Source organism: Lepidochelys kempii, chromosome 2 (assembly GCF_965140265.1).
Source record: "Lepidochelys kempii isolate rLepKem1 chromosome 2, rLepKem1.hap2, whole genome shotgun sequence".
In the NCBI taxonomy this organism is placed as follows: Eukaryota; Metazoa; Chordata; order Testudines; family Cheloniidae; genus Lepidochelys; species Lepidochelys kempii.
This window is the reverse complement of record NC_133257.1, coordinates 22675659-22695233: the sequence shown is the minus strand read 5'-3', so window position 1 is coordinate 22695233 and position 19575 is coordinate 22675659.

Below are 19575 nucleotides of genomic sequence, written 5' to 3'. Positions count from 1 at the left end.
GGGCCGGATTCTGTGACCTTACTCCATAAGTAGTGCCACTGAAGTCAATGAAATTACTCACAGAGAAGGGTCTACTCAACATGAGTAAGTGGTAGAATTGTACTCTAAGCAGCCTAAAGCTTTTAAATCTCTTCTTGTACAGAAGATTCCACATTGCCTAATCTCTCTTATAATTTTTACTCCTTTTTTGGGAAGCAGGGGAAGAGATCTTTCATTTCTGCCATGAGTTTGTTGAGAAGGTATATTATCAATTTACATGACTCATTTTCTGTATTGCTCTGTCAATACAGTTTAAGATTTTATTCACTCTTCAGTGTGCATTGCCTTTCCTGTTCTATAATGAAATGCACCTGCCATTGTGTGGCCCTACTATTATTATGTAGCACTTCGGAGCCTCGGTCATGGACCAGGACCCATTGCAGTAGGTGTGGTACAAACAGAAGATCTCTTCCCTAACAAGCTTAATTGCCTGACTTTGTAAGGTCCTTGTGAGTGCCTCACAATCCTGTTTAGTCTTAATTAGACTAAGTTATGTTAGTACATATGGATTTTTCCAATACTTTTATCAGTAGAAGTTATGGAACAGATTCTGGTATCCTTATATTTGCATTGGCTAGCATCTAATGCCACACGTAATCCTGTGATAGCATGGAGGTCACATTAATCATCTCAGGCTCAGTCCCACTTTCCTGCAGGAGACGCTTTTTCTTTTTGTGCCTGTGGACAGTCTCTGTTCCTGGATCCCTTCCCGGTTCCCTCTGTTCCTGGATCCCTTCCCGGTTCTTTCCCTAGGCTACTCCTTTTCAGTCCCTCTTTACGCAGGAGCCCTTAGCTCTCCTCTCTGGAGCCAAACTGTATTAGTCCCTCACTCCTTAAACAGGGTTCTCCCCTCCACTCTGGAGCTGGGTTCTGCTAATCAGATTCTCTGGTCCTTTTTAAGCAGGAACCCTGAGCTCTCCTCTCTGGAACTGAGCTGTGGGGTAAGCAACTTTGCCAGCTTTTCCCTCAGCTGGCCCCGGCCCTTTTCCTTCATGAGCCCTGAGGCTTCAGGATGCTCAGCAGGCCAGCCTTTCCCTTCTGATGCCTCCTGGTGTCTGACCTGGTACAAGGGAGGGGGCAGCCTTTATAGTGGTCCCCTTCTCCCCAGTTGGCTGGAGAGAGGGGAGCCTTGCCCTACCCTCCCTGCCAGGCTCTTTGCCCCAGGCTCTTAAAGATACAGTGACAGGTTTGCCTCCTATGCACCATTCATTCCCAGGACCACTTCCTGTCTATCCACACCCCCCATAGGCCCTTATATAGCTATATCTATTAGTCCTAACAAAACCCTTAAAGGGCCATGCCATGCAATGGGTTGACCACTAGGCCCTACAACCCTTAAAGGCTGACTATCCTGTCACAAGTCTCATTGGCTTGGATGAAAACTAGTGTCTTTCCTGCCTTCTCTTCTTTGCTTCCTCTCAATCATTGGTGACATATGGTGTTTAGTGGATACTTATATAATTGCTTTTACTGTAGCTGTTCAGGGCCCAAAAGGAGAAAACTGGTTTCCTGGAGTACATTTGCCCTATCGTTACTTTTCTGCGAGTTTATAAACATTCTGATTTTGTAAAATATAGTTTTTCAGCTGGCCAGCAGGGGGAGCAGGTGCCATTCAATAAACATGCATGTTCAGGCACTTAGCTAGAGAAAGTTTGTTTGTTTTTTCTATTTGTTCCTGCAACAGTTAGTAGTTTTTAAATTCTGGCACGAGTACTGATGTGAGCTGCATCTTGCAAGATCATTCTTCATCACTAAGGGGTATGTACTGCCTTTGTCTGCTTGCACAACCCCCATTAACATCAATAGGAGTTCTTTCTAGAGATCAAAGACTCTAAGGCCAACATTTTCGAGCTCCATAGTTTGGCACCTAAGTAAGAGACCTGATTTTCAGAGGTGCTGAGCACTCAGAGCTCCTATTAAAACCAGTGCTCACCACCTTTGAAAATAAGGCCATTTACTTCGGTGCCAAAATATGGATTTAGGTGGCTAAGTCGGCACTGAGAGCCCTGCCCTTCAATCTGATATGCACACAGTTCCATGGGCACAGAGGTCCACCTATATGGATCAGATTCCAGGATCAGGGACCAACGTTGATAATTTTAACCTTTTTGGCTTTCCCCTTTTACCTATTACCAATATAGCCCAAACCTGATGCATGTTTTCAAGTGCTGCTTTGCTCTGAGCACTGACTGTAAAAATGGCATTGTGGGGTCCCACTCTTCCCCTTCTAATAACTTTATACTGAATTTTCTCACTTTACAGGTAAAATTATTTTAAACCCCCCCCCCCCATGTGAGGCTGTTGCCTGTCACTGGAACCCTGAGGAGGGCCCCCTCAGGAGTCTGTCACCCGTAACTGGAACTTTGCAGGGGACCTCCTGTTGCTGCTGTTGCCTGTCACAGGGCCCCACTGGCTGTCAGCTCGAGTCCTGCAGCTCCTGGGGCTGAAGCAGAGACTGTCACAGAGGTCTCTGGAAGCCAGGGATGGATTCTGTGACTTCCATGACCTCCGTGACATAAATGTAGCCTTAATCACCATCCATGCAGATTGCGTCTGCCTCAGCAACGGTGGGGATGCCCTTCCAATGATCCCAGGAGTTACAGGGTTGGGAAACCATAGCTCCCCACTATGCATCACTTTCCCAATTCCCTCCCTTTTGTGGGGATTCTGTACAAGAAATTCTAGCAAGCTTGTGAAGTTTTTATTCTCCTCTGGCCCCCTCTTGTCAGTTTCTCTATAAGCAGGGAGGGGTGACCTGAGCCAAAGTATTGATCTAGTTCAGTAAAGGGTATCCAGGAATTCCTGAAAACACATGTGCAGCTTTGTATGAATTTATAGTGCTTAGCAGCTGGATGTGCTTCTCAGGTTGGAGTTTAGCTGAGAGTGAAGATGTTTTCAACTATCACGGAAGTCAGCAAAGAAATCCTGCAGATAAATGTGGACTTTTGCAGAATTAAGTGTAGCTGCAGTGGTGATACCAGGAAAAGCTCTCCGTTTTGACCTAAGGTAAATACAGCTATGTCAGAATCTTCATTGTTTCCCTATAGTTACAATAGGATATACCTTGAACATTTCAAGTACATAAAAGGTTGTTAAAAGGAGGACGGAGAAAAATTGTTCTTCTTACCCTCTGAGGATAGGACAAGAAGCAATGGGCTTAAATTGCAGCAAGGATGGTTTAGGTTGAACATGCGGAAAAACTTCCTGTCAGAGTGGTTCAGCACTGGAATAAATTGCCCAGGGAGGTTGTGGAATCTCCATCATTGGGGATTTTTAAGAGCAGGTTGGACAAACACCTGTCAGGGATGGTCTAGATAATACTTAGTCCTGCCCTGAGTGCAGGGGACTGGAGTAGATGACCTCTTGAGGTCCCTTCCAGTTCTATGATTGAAGGTAGCTAAATGCAAATCTTATTTAGTTATCCAAGGCAACTGGCAAGTTTCTAAGAGTCACCATTGTGATCTAAGAGTTCCAGGGATGGGGTATTCATTTTATAGCAATAAAAGCATTCAACATAAGGGCTTGCTCACAGGTGAAGTCAGTGGAATCATAGGCGCTGACTCCTTGGGTGCTCCGGAGCTCAAGCATCCACAGGAAAAAAAAAATAGAGGGTGCTCAGCACCCACCAGCCACAGCTGTTTGGTGGGGCCACCTGATCAGCTGTTTGCCGGCTGGTGGGAGGCACTGGGGGAGGGCCTAACAGCAGTGGGAAGAGGCGTAGAAAGGGTAGGGCCTCACTGGGAAAAATAAAAGTCAGCGCCTGTGAGTAGTATTACTCATCTCAGGAAGGGTTTGCAGGATTGGGCTGTAAGTGTGTGTAAAATATTTGCCATTTGTGCTAACCAGGGAGTGAAAAGAGCAGAGAGTTTCCAATGAGTTGGGCTCCTGTAATTATGTTACTTAAATGCAGGAAATCCTCATGTGGGTTGGTTCTATGTAATACCAATCTTCTCAGAAGAAACTATATCTGGAATGTTAACATTGCAATAAGGCAGGCGTTATTATATGTAATTTTTTTTTAAAAATGGCCTACACAGTAAGAATATGGTAGTTATCTCAGCCTTCCCTTCTTTTTAATATGTAATTTTGGTGGCACTCTTCCCATCATTTCAGCTTTTGTTGTTTAAATGGCAGTGCACCAGTTTGTGTGTGGAGCCGTCCAAAGAAAATGTTCTGGTGTAGCAACACAGCTTTTAACTATTGCTTCTACCGCTCTAGATGCAGCTATTACTTCTAACTTGTGGGAACAAAGCAAGGACTTTGCAGCATATGTTTACATCTAATCCGTTTAGATATTTATACTGCACTCATCACAGTGCACCTCTCTAAATGGAGTAGACATATTAATATTTATACCCACACTCTCACAATAAGAATAATAAAGTAGGCACAACAGAATGACACAACGTTTAGAAATAGTATTTTTCTTTTAGATGACAGGCTATTTCTTCCACAATTCAAACTTTACCCGACAAATTCTACCCCTGCTATAAGTAGAAACAAGTTGATTGATGTCAGAGCCACATCGACTTGTACCAGAGCTGTGTTTGGCCCTACACTTCTTGCACAGAGTAAATGTAGTTGCTTTTGCATCAGTTAGTTAGTGGGAGAAGTTCTAATCTCAGTTACATAAGTGTGAATCTAGAGGAATTACAGCAAAGTCAATAGAGTTACTCTGGATTTACAGAGTAACTGAAAACAATTTACCCACTGTGCAGAGTCTCTAAGAGTACCACTTAATAATTTTAAGGCACACAAGTCCAGTCAGAATTTGTGTTCAAAATCATTGTTTCATGTAGCTGTGGATCTCTAATAGTATGAAATTTTACAATGATCGTAGAGCTTCATAGTAGCTAGAGCTGGGAATGGCTTATTAGAGTGAATCCACCCCTTGCCTGGCAGGGTACAAGCCTTCCCCAAAAATACAGTATTCGATAGAAAACTGACCCTATACCTGTCCTGAACCAAAAGGTTGAGAGAAAGGGATCCCTGTTTTTCCACTGGGGATTTGCAATGTTCCACTCACTATCTTTAGCACGAGTATTTTTGTTATTATTTTGCTGATTAGTTTAATTTATTTGATTTGATTTAAAAAAAATAGTTTGGCTGTTTTTTTGATAACTTAAAAGCCAAGCTAGGGACTTAGTTGTCTGAGCCATGCATTGCTTTATACCCCTGTGATTCTGGTAGCCACCCTCTCTTCTTTCAAGGAAGGTCTACCTTAAAAAATAAATTATATATATATATATAATCACTTCTTGTGCCAAGCTCACAGCTGCCAACCACATTCTGGTGGAAATGCTGTTGCTGAATTGCTGTCATCAGACCTTCACTCTGAGGCCTAAATCCAGGGACCCAGCACCTAGCCCAAGTAGTAGGCTTTGTGCTGGATACATCTCTAGGGACAGAAGGGGAAGTTATCCTCCCCCTACAAGCTGTGGAGTGGTGATGCAAACACACTGACTTAACCAGTAAAATCACAGCTATAATCAGTAATGTAACTTGCTCTGTAGCCAACTACATTCTTAGGATCCACTGCGCAGATCAGAGATCCAAACTAGCTCTAGAATCTTTCCTGTGGCTCAGCTTATGTTCAGTACTGAAAAAAAAATGGAAAAATATATTTATTGATACCCTTAACCGTCAAACTCGGGTCTGTGTTTGTACAGCACCTAGAGTAATGGGGTCCTGGTCCATGACAGAGGCTCCTAAGCGCTACCACAGTTACCACAAATAATAATAGATGATTTTTGCAGGTAAGCAAAATGACGGGCTTGGAGCACTCAGTTATTCTTCACAAAACTGGATAACTAAAACCCTGCCTGGTGGCAGGACAGAACTCATTTGGTTAACAACATTTGGAGAGTGATTTATAAGGGTCAAACAGTCCAGCCATCAATACTGATGGACTTTATCAAGGCGAACCTTTCAAGCTTTCCATCTGCTGTTTTGCTACATCACTCAGACAAGCTGCTCATTCATTGTTAACTTAGGAAAATAATGAAAAAAGCTGATTAAGTATTAACCAGGATGCAAGATCCTAGCTGGTGTCATTCCTTTTGTAACATGATACAGGACATGAATTAGGGGTTGAAGGAGAAATACACTAGGTAGATGAGAGAATTACTCAATAGGGAGAAGGGAAATTACTGAAACTTTTACTCTGAAGCAAGTGGTGTATATTTGGCTTGCCTGCACGGCTGTCATCTCTGACCATTGATCTTAGAGGCTATATAATAGTACAAGTTTAGTGTCACATTTGTGAAAACTAATTTGCACTTGCATAACACTTTTCATCCACCAGTTTCAAACTCCTGTTAACGTCCTGTGACATCAATGGGTTGTGCATGTCAGGGCAGCTAAGACTAGCATCCTGTTTTACAGGTAGTGGTATTGGTGATAAGAGAACTTGGACAAGATAGAGATGTTCAGGAACTGAAACGGATTTAGTTATAAAAAACAAAACCCCTTAATTTATCTTAAAGGAGGTCAAAGACTAGATTCCTGCAGGAAGATAAGCAGGTAGTATAAACACTGACAAATATCTGCAAAATACAATAATGCTTTAAGACCTTGGTTTGAGCTGTTCTATCTCAAATTTTTTGGATGGCCTTACTAAAGGTGCTGTACAGTTAGCTACAATATTATTCCAGCATATTGTACACCACAAATTCATATTCCTTAGAACTTAAAAAATAACAACATGAAATAAATGAACATGCTTAGTCAGGCTATAATCCTTGCCTTCCACACTCAAATCAAATACTGGAGCCAATGGGCTGCGCAACAAAGGCAGGATCGCAGCCTAAGTGTGAAACTTGCAAAATCATTTTGAAGACTTTGTTGCTCTATTATGGGGATATTCGCTTTGAAAACTAGAAAACTAGTTCTAAGCACACTGTGTGCTTAGATTGTAAACATTTGGCTCCAGTAAAAGTTTCAACAAAGAAGATTAGTTTGATGAAAAGATAAACATGGATTTCTGTGATGTTGCCTAACAGCACAAGGGCTAATGGCTCCCAAAGAGCTGCATTTCAATCAACCAGCCCCAGTTACCACCAAATTCATTATAATTATACTGATGTTAGTGGGAATGAGTATGGGGCTCCCAAAATGGCCCTAAGAGATAACACAATATGTTCTGAAAGATATAGAGTCCGTGGCAGAGGAACCATGTTCTTGCACCCACCAACCACAATGTTCACTCTGTGGAGGTTTCTCCCTCCAGAGGCCAAGTTCTTCAGCCTGTCAGTCCCAGCTAGTCCTTCCTAGAGTCTCTGGAATTCAGGGAGGTCTCTGGCTTTGCACAGCAGCAACCCAACAAGGGCCTGTTCTACCTGCCAGCCAGCTCCAGACTCCTTCCTGCCTCACATGTAACCTAGCACAACATGGTTCCTTCCCCCTAGGTGGAGCTGCAGAACACAGGGTTTCCTCTTGAATGGGGCAGTGTGCTGCAATCCACTGTCATTATACGGTTCAGAAAATTGATATGCTGCAATTTGTATATATTAAAGATGCTGTTGGGACTGCTTGCCTGTAAACAATTCATCTGGCCCTACAGACAGTTCTCTCATTCAAACACACACAATTTTTTGCCACAGATAAATTAGTCAGACTTGACCAAAAAACACAAACACACACACACACACACACAGGTTTCAGAGTAGCAGCCGTGTTAGTCTGTATTCGCAAAAAGAAAAGGAGTACTTGTGGCACCTTAGAGACTAACCAATTTATCTGAGCATGAGCTTTCGTGAGCTACAGCTCACTTCATCGGATGCATACCGTGGAAACTGCAGCAGACTTTATATATACACAGAGAATATGAAACAATACCTCCTCCCACCCCACTGTCCTGCTGGTAATAGCTTATCTAAAGTGATCATCAGGTGGGCCATTTCCAGCACAAATCCAGGTTTTCTAACCCTCCACCCCCCCCCCCCCACAAATTTACTCTCCTGCTGGTGATAGCCCATCCAAAGTGACAACTCTTTACACAATGTGCATGATAATCAAGTTGGGCTATTTCCTGCACAAATCCAGGTTTTCTCACATCCCCCCCCCCCCCACAAACATCAAAAACCCCAAGCCAAAAAACAAAAAAAAGACATTTTGATTGTATAAATAGAAATATATAAAGACCCTATGTAAATTTTGTGATGTTTACTCATTTTTATGTGGCATTCATTTATCTTTCTTTTATATTGCATTGCAGTTATGCCATATAAATATATATATAATTGAAGTGAAACAATATCAGATGAGGAGACATCCCTATCTCCCTACCCTCAAATAAATCCACCTGTCACTAGAAACCCCTTCATGTAAAAGCTTGACTATACAGCTAAGCCATGCATCATACACTGCGGGCCTACAAACTACAAAACACTTAAGCACATAAGTGCTCTCATTGAAGTCAGTGGAACTGCCCATATGCTTAACTTACCCCACACATACATGTATTTGCAGGATTAGGGTGCAAGTGAGCGTTCATAGGGAAAAGGAGTTCCAGAATTGCAGGTCTTCACAACTCTGGTGATTTTGTCACAAATCTCACAACATTTGGTGTTTCTGTGAAAGCTCCAGCTGCTATTGCACTGGACACTCGCACTATTCACAGTTTAGCTGCTTCCAAAGAAGCAGTACACCCCAGTTTACCACAGGGGCTCACACTCTGCATAACAGAGCAGTCACATGAGATCACTGCTCTGCATAACATACAGCACTCACATATGTTTATAGTGAGAACAAGTAAAAATTTATTTAACAAAACAGAGATTCAAGTGATATCAATGTAGAAGTATTGGAAACAAGTGGTTACATATAAAATAACACGCATTCTAAAAATGTAGACTTAACTAGATACTTTCCTGTCTTACAGAGTAATGTTCACCCAAAGTTCTTCCAGTGTTTTACAGACAGGCTTGGCTATGATCTTCTGTCCATGAGACAAGTCAGGCTGTCCGCTCTTATATCCTCGATGGAAGATCCCAAACCCTTGTTTGCATCCCCAGATATATCAGAACAATCCATTGTCCTTATTCATAAAAAGGGATGCCCCCGGTCTGGTTATTTTTCCTGAATACTCCTTTCTTGTGGATTTCACAATCTCTTAATCAGCATCTGGCTCTGTACTCAAATAGGCCTCCATGGAGACACACAATGACCCAAATGGGAGATTAGCATCTGTTACCCCGGACTGAAAGGAACATGTCACCTTCTGGTTACCTGCCATACGAACATAATTTCCAGTATAGGTACATGTAATGGGGTGCACTCGCCTCTCGTGAGCATCCTCACTCCCCCGGCCGAGCACATGTGCCTGCACTCTCTACCTGTTTGTGGTGGTTCTTTGCTGACTCAGTCTTCCGGCCAAGTCACACACGGTCTGTATGTGAAATAAAAACAAAGGAAACCCCTTCTGGGGTACAAGTCCAACAGGGGACTCTCTCAGTGTCCTCTGTAATGCCTCTCTCAAATTGTCCCTGCTCCAGCATGGAGAAGTGCCCCAGGGCTCCCTCCCTGGAGGCAATGTCTTTTCCCTCTCAGGGCCTTTCTGGCCCCAGCTCTTCAGCTGGGCCACTAAAAGAGTTTAGTTCCCCCTCTGGGTGTATCAAAGTCCAGGCCACTTTTCCAGTACCCGGGGGGAGGGAAGGGGGTGCGACAGACCCAGGCTCAACTTTTACTCCAGGTCCCAGCCCAGGGACCCTATCGATAGCAGCCATCCACCATGTCCCTTTCAATAAACGGTGTTGCTGCTACAAATTCCCTGGGCCACTTCCCCGTGGCTCCACCACATTCTTCACCCTGACCTCAGGGCCTTGTCCTGGTGGAGTCCCAGCTGCCAGCCTGGAGCACCATCTACTCTCCTCCAGCTCTAGCAGGGAACTAAACTCGCTCTGGCCCTGCAGCTCTTCTTATACTGACCTGCTGGGTGCTGACTGGCTGCTTCCCACACAGCTGCCATAGGCAGCTTGGAGGACCTCTCTACTGACCTTTTCTGGGGCAGGGTGTGGCAGGACCTCCAGCAGGTGGCCTCAGGGACTAGTTCACCCCATCGCAGTACATAACTCCTTAAATGTTCTCCTTACATGCATTTCAGAATGGTTATGACCACCACTGTGTTACTGGCTCTCAGTAGCTTCCTCACATGCCACCATTTAGGGAATTATTATGCTTATAATTGGTCCAGTGGATCCCTGTAAAATTTTATGTACACCCCTTGCCCTCTGCCAGTTGGCAACAAGAGGTCCCCAGGTCATTGGGGTTGTGTGGAGGGGAGGGTCCTGGCTGGTGTTTCTGTTGGGGAGGAAGTTGGGAGAGGTCCTGGCTGGTCCCAGTCTCTCCAGTAGGAGCAGAGGGGGGACAGTCCCAGTCTCTCTGATGGGAGCGCAGCAGGAGAGAGGTCCTCGTCTCTCCAGTAGGAGGGGAAAGGGAAGATAGGAATGTATTTGAGACAATTTTTTATTTCAGAAGGTGATCATTTTTGAAAGTTTGTGGAAGCAGAGAATGATAAAAATGCAGCTTTTCCTCAGGGGCTGAAGGAGGGGAATCATCATAGGGGTGTAATTAAGGGCACAATTTGGCTCAGCATTTTCTGTGAAATAATTCCCCATGGAAAAGCTGCCTTTTTATTGCTCTTTATTTCCTCAAACTTTCAAAAATTCTCTGCAGTAAACCAATTTTTTCCAAATGGTCACATGCTATAGCTAGAAGAGAAAAGGTTAAATTCTCCTTTCATACTATAATGTAATTCCTTTTCTGTTTTTCTACAACCGTCTAGAGATAGACCTAACAGGCATTAACCCTTAATTCCACCATTGGGTTAAAATGGAGGGTATAGTTATAAAAATTGTGTGGTGAAAGAAAGATTGTAGGTTTCCACTTAGATCCATGAGCCAGTTATTTTAGAAAAAGAACCAAATAAAACTGCTATTTCAACATCAGAAGTTTCAACAAAACAACAAAACAAACTCTGATGACCCATTGCATGGAAAGTCCTGTCCCTTTGCAGGAGTCATATTTATCTGGATTTAGACTTCAAGATAATGAAAAATAAATGAATAAATTACAATTTTGGAGCAAGAGCTGTGAAAAAACTGGGAAAAGATGTAACCACTGAAAACAATGGCACACCTGTTTGAAGACCTTCTGGATCTTTTCAGAGTAGGGAGACCACTTGCTCGGTTTTATCTCTTTTTTGACTGGTCTGTCCCCCATCCAGTACTGGGCCAAAACTGGATGTGGTTTTGTCCAGTATCAGACCAGGGATGCCATTTTGAATAGCGTGCTGTGCTGCTCCGCCCCCACCAGCAGGAACTCATACACACACTGCATGCAAGGTCAGGTCGGTGGGGTAGGAGAGCGCTCTGTTGAAAATGGCATCCCTTGTATGGTCTGACTTCACATGTAGTGGTAGGGTTATGCAGGCAGGGGTAGGTCCGTGCTGTTCCCAGATGTGCCGGAGTGTCCGGTACACTGGGAACATGTGAGTGGCCACCCTATTTCAGAAGTATGCTGAGTAGATAGATCGCTGCATATTGTATGCTGGCTTTGAAGGACTGCAAGGCCCATGATGCAGTTGTGGTGCCCTCTGGGACTGGACTGAGCTTCCTGTGTCAGACTGCTGCAGAGGGTTGGCGGCCTCCATCTTGTGGGCTGGGAGCTGGAACAGAGAGCTGCTGCTCCCCTTTGAGTCTGGCCCAAGGAGAAGCTGTGACGGAGCCCTGTTGTTGAGTTGCCGAGGTTGAAGACACGCAACCAGGGTTAAGACTACACTACATCTGATGACTTGTTAGCACTGATCCCTAGCTCATAGATGCCTTCTCCACAGCTAGCCATTGAGAGAGGACGCTGGAGGCTGTCAGTTGTGTAGCAGGTCTGACTTTGGCTTACAGACAGTTGGGAGAAGGGAGGGTTACATTAGAGAGCTACAGCCCAAGGGTAACAACTGTTCCTGCCAGTTGTACTGTGCAACCTAAGCTGGTCACAGGACAAAGTTGCCTCACTCCTTGTTTCACCTGGACTGCCTTTGCCATACTTACAGAGTGCTGGCCTGAACTCCTGCTTACCCAGCACAGCCCAATGCAAGAGAGGTCCCAGGACTACAAGCTTAAAGGAGAGTGTGCAGTCAGGGCTGAGGTGGATCTGTGTATAATGCCATGAGTATCAGTGACTCAACTTTTCCAGACTATAGTACCCCTTTAAGGAGTCTGATTTAGTCTAGCGTGCCCCAAGATTCACTTCACTTAAAAACTTCTTACAAAATCAGACATAAAAATACAAGAGTATTACAGCACACTATTACTGAAAAATTGCTTACTTTCTCATTTTTATCATAGAATTATAAAAAAAATCAATTGGAATATAAATATTGAACTTTCATTTCAGTGTATCATATATAGAGCAGTATAAACAAGTTATTGTCAATGTAAGCAGAGTCAGGATGCGCTCCACCCTGACATGTGGTGGTGAGGTGTGGCAAGTCGTGGAAAAGAACTTCAGGGGCTGATCTCATTTGCATAGGCCCACCCACCCTGCCTAGAATGAGGCCATAGCTGCCCAAATGGTCACTTGGGCTGCTGTGGGATCCCCAGTGTCTCTGTTATTGGGGCAGGAAGAATAAATTGTTATTACCCTGATTATGGGAATCAAGGACAGTGGAACTGTACGTGGCCTTTTGTTATGACGGAGGGACTCGCCATCAACTAAGTAGCACTCACTAGGCAAGGGACATGGGTTCCAAAACTGTGTGAATTGAGAGAGGCTGGGGACAGGTATTAATACTTGGTGGTATGGGCCCCCTGATGAGGGCCTTACATGCTAATTGCACTTTCTTCTCTCTCAGCTGTGGACTATCAGAGCTAATTTTGATTCCATTAGGAGTCTAGTTACAGGCTGCTGAGCTGAATTCACTTGGGGCTAATAGTGCACTAGCACTGGGGCTCCCCTCCTACAAGCTGAAATCACTGAGTGTTGTGTTAAGTAGTGGGGGAGCCTGAAGATATACAGTGGAGCAGTTTGCGGGGTGGTGAGCAGAGCGGCTTGTAGCGCAGAGCAGTTTGTTGGATGCCTAGAGCAGCTCTTGGGGCGGCTGGCAGAGCAGAGCCCCATGGAGAGGTGGGGCCATCAGCTTTGGACCACGTAAGGTACCCCTTAACCACCCCCAAAATCTCCACCCAGGTTGGGAGGTAAAATGCTGCAGATCAACTTTCGAACTCCGGGGCTGCCCTGACCAGGGTCAGAGACTTTGGGGTCATTGGACTTTTGGGACCTTAGGTGATTTTGGGTTGCTGGACTCAAGAACCAAAGAGAAAGGACATGCCCCCAATTTGCTTGGGGTGGGTTTTTTGCTCATGGGTTGTGTTATGAATCCTGTTGGTGGTGTTTCCCCAACATAATGCCACATTGTTTCTCTCTGTTATTAAAAGGCATTTTGCTACACTCAGACTATGTGCTTGCGAGAGGGGAAGTATTGCCTCTTGGTGGCGCCCAGCGGGGGTGGTATATATTTGTCCCAGGTCACTGGGTGGGGGCTTGAGCTGGTGTTGCATTGTGTTATTGGAATGGAACCTCTAGATACTGAACCCGGCCCTTGTTGCTGCCAACTCTGACAGGCAGAAGGGTTACATCTGTATGAAATTTTAGTTTTTACTGACTTCGCTACTGCTTTTTATGTAACCAGTTGAAAAACTAGCAAATATCTACGTGAGTTGATATACGCCTGGAAGACCTCTGTGTACCCCCAAGGAATACATACCCCTGGTGGAGAACCACTGGGTTAGGTTTTTGTTGCAACTTGCTGTTGAAAGCTGCAGCCATTAGCTGAGCTATTGCAGTGCCACCTACTGATTGGGTATAGAATCACAGAATATCAGGGTTGGAAGGGACCTCAGAAGGTCATCTAGTCCAACCCCCTGCTCAAAGTAGGGCCAATCCCCAACTATATCATCCCAGCCAGGGCTTTGTCAAGCCTGACCTTGAAAACCTTTAAGGAAGGAGATTCCACCACCTCGCTAGGTAACCCGGTCCAGTGCTTCACCAGCCTCTTAGTGAAAAAGTTTTTCCTAACATCCAACCTAAACCTCCCCCACTGCAACTTGAAACCATTAGTCCTTGTTCTGTCAACTGCTACCACTGAGAACAGTCTAGATCCATCCTCTTTGGAACCCCCTTTCAGGTAGTTGAAAGCAGCTATCAAATCCCCCCTCATTCTTCTCTTCTGCTGACTAAACAATCCCAGTTCCCTCAGCCTCTCCACATAAGTCATATGCTCCAACCCCCTAATAATTTTTGTTGCCCTCCGCTGGACTCATTCCAATTTTTCCACATCCTTCTTGTAGTGTGGGCCCTGTCATAAATATAAAGGGAAGGGTAACCACCTTTCTATATACAGTGCTATAAAATCCCTCCTGGCCAGAGGCAACATCCTGTTACCTGTAAAGGGTTAAGAAGCTCAGCTAACCTGGCTGGCACCTGACCCAAAGGACCAATAAGGGGACAAGATACTTTCAAATCTGGGGGTGGGGCAGGCTTTTGTTTTGTGCTGTTTATGTGTTGTTCTCTCTTGGGACAGAGGCTAGACCGAAATCCATCTTCTCCAACCCATCCTAATCCAAGTCTCCAATATTGCAACCAGTATAGGTAAGCCAGGCAGGTGGATTAATTTATCTTTTGTTTTATGTGAATTTTCCCTGTGTTAAGAGGGAGGTTTGTTCCTGTTTTCTGTAACTTTAAGGTTTTACCCAGAGGGGGATCCTCTGAGTTTTGAATCTGAATACCCTGTAAAGTATTTTCCATCCTGATTTTACAGAGATGATTTTTACTTTTTTTTTTTTTTTTAAATAAAGTCCTTCTTTTAAGAACCTGACTGACTTTTCCATTGTTCCAAGATCCAGGGGTTTGGGTCTTTGATGATTTTGTAACTAATTGGTTAGGATATTATTCTCAAGCCGCCCCAGGAAAGGGGGTGTGTAGGACTTGGGGGAAGATGTCTCCAAGTGGTCTCTTTCCCTGTTCTTTGTTTAAAAAGCTTGGTGGTGGCAGCATACTGTTCAAGGACAAGGCAAAGTTTGTACCTTGGGGAAGTTTTTAACCTAAGCTGGTAGGAATAAGCTTAGGGGGTCTTTCATGCGGGTCCCCACATCTGTACCCTAGAGTTCAGAGTGGGGAAGGAACCCTGACAGGCCCAAAACTGGACGGAGTATTCCAGATGAGGCCTCACCAATGTCGAATAGAGGGGAATGATCACGTCCCTCGATCTGCTGGCAATGCCCCTACTTATACAGCCCAAAATGCCGTTAGCCTTCTTGGCAACAAGGGCACACTGCTGACTTATATCCAGCTTCTTGTCCACTGTAACCCTTAGGTCCATTTCTACAAAACTGCTGCCTAGCCATTTGGTCCCTAGTCTGTAGCGGTGCATGGGATTCTTCCGTCCTAAGTGCCGGACTCTGCACTTGTCCTTGTTGAACCTCATCAGATTTCTTTTGGCCCAATCCTCTAATTTGTCTAGGGCCCTCTGTATCCTATCCCTACCCTCCAGCGTATCTACCACTCCTCCCAGTTTAGTATCATGTGCAAACTTGCTGAGGGTGCAATCCACACCATCCTCCAGATCATTAATAAAGTTATTGAACAAAACCGGCCCCAGGACCGACCCTTGGGGCACTCCGCTTGATACTGCCTGCCAACTAGACATGGAGCCATTGATCACTACCCGCTGAGCCAGATGATCTAGCCAGCTTTCTATTCACCTTATAGTCCATTCATCCAGCCCATACTTCTTTAACTTGTTGACAAGAATACTGTAGGAGACAGTGTCAAAAGCTTTGCTAAAGTCAAGGAATAACAGGTCCACTGCTTTCCCCTCATCCACAGAGCCAGTTATCTCATCATAGAAGGCAATTAGGTTAGTCAGGCATGACTTGCCCTTGGTGAATCCATGCTGACTGTTCCTGGTCACCTTCCTCTCCTCTAAGTGCTTCAGAATTGATTCCTTGAGGACCTGCTCCATGATTTTTCCAGGGACTGAGGTGAGGCTGACTGGCCTGTAGTTCCCCAGATCCTCCTTCTTCCCTTTTTAAAAGATGGGCACTACATTAGCTTTTTTCCAGTCTTCCAGGACCTCCCCCCGATCGCCATGAGTTTTCAAAGATAATGGCCAATGGCTCTGCAATCACATCCGCCAACTCCTTTAGCACTCTCGGATGCAGCGCATCTGGCCCCATGGACTTGTGCTCGTCCAGCTTTTCTAAATAGTCCTGAACCACTTCTTTCTCCACAGGTCACCTCCTCCCCATGCTGTGCTGTCCAGTGCAGCAGTCTGGGAGCTGACCTTGTTCGTGAAGACAGAGGCAAAAAAAGCATTGAGTACATTAGCTTTTCCCACATCCTCTGTCACTAGGTTGCCTCCCTCATTCAGTAAGGGGCCCACCCTTTCCTTGGCTTTCTTCTTCTTGCTAACATACCTGAAGAAACCCTTCTTGTTACTCTTAACATCTCTTGCTAGCTGCAACTCCAAGTGTGATTTGACGTTCTTGATTTCAGTCCTGCATGCCTGAGCAATATTTTTATACTCCTCTCTGGTCATTTGTCCAATCTTCCACTTCTTGTAAGCTTCTTTTTTGTGTTTAAGATGAGCAAGGATTTCACTGTTAATCATAGAATCATAGAATATCAGGGTTGGAAGGGACCCCAGAAGGTCATCTAGTCCAACCCCCTGCTCAAAGCAGGACCAATTCCCAGTTAAATCATCCCAGCCAGGGCTTTGTTAAGCCAAGCTGGTCGCCTGCCATGTTTACTATAGACATAATAGAAATCTATATTAACTTATTGCATTTTCTATTGTATGTTGTTAGGATAATTTAAGTAAAATTGTGTTGGTTTTATTTTGCGTGTTTATTGCCTGCATAAGATCCATTACTTATATTTTTGTTCTTGGAGGCAACCAAGGTACACCAACAGGTATATACAGTGCCTCCCCAGGTGGGGGCACCAACTATAAATATTTATAGAAGTAAGAGTCCGGCTGCAGAGGGGTGACTAGAGGATTCCTACCTAATTGCCCATCTCAGCTAGGACCACCAGGCTCTCCATTATCCCTAATGACCTAAGGTGCCCAGGCAACAGGCGAGAGTTGCCTCCTCCTAAGTAACCTGGGAAGGAAAGGGGGTTATATTCAAATTCTGAGAGGCATTGCACATGGCCACCCATTTAAAAAAAAGAGCGCTCCCAGACTCAGCCTTGGGACAGCAAAGTAGGTGTTTGCTTCCCCCATGTTTTCCATACCAACCTCACACATGCAAGAGGGTGCTCTGCAGGATTACCAAAAGAGCAGCCCTGAAGAGCTTTTCCAGGGCAAGGCCAAAACAACAGAGTCATGGTGTCCTAGGACTCTGATTTAGCAATGAACTTGAACACAGGCTTAAATTTAAACAAGTGAATATCCCATTGAAGCCAATGAGAATTCTCGTATTCTTAAAGTTGGACATCTGTTTGCTGAATCAGCAGATCTGGGCCCCAGATACAGAGGTAGCTCTTGGACTGTACCCTTGCCAGACTCATTTCAACAAACGAGACTCTAGTATGCAATAGACAGATCAGGGAGGGATTTATGACCAATGTCACATGATGAAACCCTCCCTATAGCTGATGTCACCATTTTGCCATTCAACAGTGAGGCAGCAGCGGGGGGACCAGGAGGAGAAAGGAGAAGGTGGTGGGGGGAACTCAGATTTTTATACCTACAGCCTTGTTATTGGATAGTAAAGATCATAGGCGCTGAGTTTCTAATCTCCCCCAACTCTGCCCACGCCCCGCCCCCACTCCACCCCTTCCCCCAATGCCCCAACCCCACCCTGCTTCTTCCCACCCCACCTCTTCCGCATCTCTTCCCCAACCAGTTCTGCCCTCTCCCCCAAGCACGCTGCGCCCTCTCCTTAGCTCCTCCCCTCCCCGCCAGCACTTCCTGATGCCGTGAAACAGCTGATCCTCAGCAGGCAGTAGGCCCTGGGAGGGAGGGGGAGGCGCCGATCGGTGGGGCCTGCCAGTGGGCAGGAGGCACTGCAGGGAGGGGGATGCAGTGATAGGGGGGCTACCGGTGGGTGCTCAGCACCCACCCTTTTTCCCTGTGGGTGCTCCATCCCTGGAGCACCCAGAGAGTCGGTGCCTATAGTAAAGATTATCAATAGCATGCTCATTTTTTTGACCAACCCACGTGAATGCAACTTTCATTAACTATATGATATCTGATTAAAATAATAAAGACTAAAAATGTTTGTAAAGCTGGATGAAACTCACTGTGCTTTCAAAATAGAGAAAATTCAGTCTCTGGGACTGATCGAGTTATACCAATTGAGAGTTAGACACACAGGTTTTTGAATAATCTGCTATCATTTCACTATATAATAATCTGTCACTAAGTGGTTGGCTTGTAATGTATTCACCCATGTTTAAATTTCATATTCGTTGGTACATTTTCTATCTTAGTTTCTTCTCAGAAAGCAAAGGATACATGTACACTACAAAAGCACTGCGGCAACAAGTCTCACAGCCCGGGTCAACTGACTTGGGCTTCCACTATGGGGCTAAAAATAGCAGTCTAGACAGACCTGCTCAGGTCAGTGCGTGGGCTCTGATGCCCACAAAGGACAGCAAAGATAGAAGTTAGTCAAGCAGACAGTATGATGAAGGCCTAAAGAGCAGTTGGTATCTAAGAATGCGGAGGAATATACATTCTATTTCAATCTCAGAATTCCTGCTTTCCTCCCACTTCCTTCCTCCCTGCTTTTCTGCCATCGGTTCAAGGCCAGTTATGACCACAACTTAAATGATCCAAGTAAAACATATTAACATCAGATTGTTTGTTTTACAAGTACAGAATAATACACTATAAGAAACAAAATGGATGCAATTCTGTCTTTCCAGTTAGAGAAGGAATTTAAACCCCCAGGATTTACTTTATGGACCTTACCTCCCCCCCCCCGCAGAAGATTGATGAAAACTAGGGCTGTCAAGTGATTAAAAAAATTAAATCGCAATTAATTGCACTGTTAATAATAGAACAACATTTATTTATATATTTTAGATGTTTTCTACATTTTCAAATATATTGATTTCAATTAAAACAGAATACAAAGTGTACAGTGCTCACTTTATATTTACTACTACAAATATTTGCACTGTAAAAAGATTGTACTTCAGTACTTGTTTTAGGTGAATTGAAAAATACTATCTCTTTATCATGAAAGTTGAACTTACAAATGTAGAATTATGTACAAAAAATAACTGTATTCAAAAATAAAACAGTATAAAACTTTAGAGCCTACAAGTCCACTCAGTCCTACTTCAGCCAATTGCTCAGACAAACAAATGTAGTTACAATTTGTAGGAGATAATGCCTGAAAGTGAGAACAGGTGTTTGCATGGCACTGTTGTAACTGGCGTTGCAAGATATTTACATGCCAGAAGCGCTGAAGATTCATATGTTCCTTCATGTTTCAACCACCATTCCAGAGATAAAAATAAAAATATAAA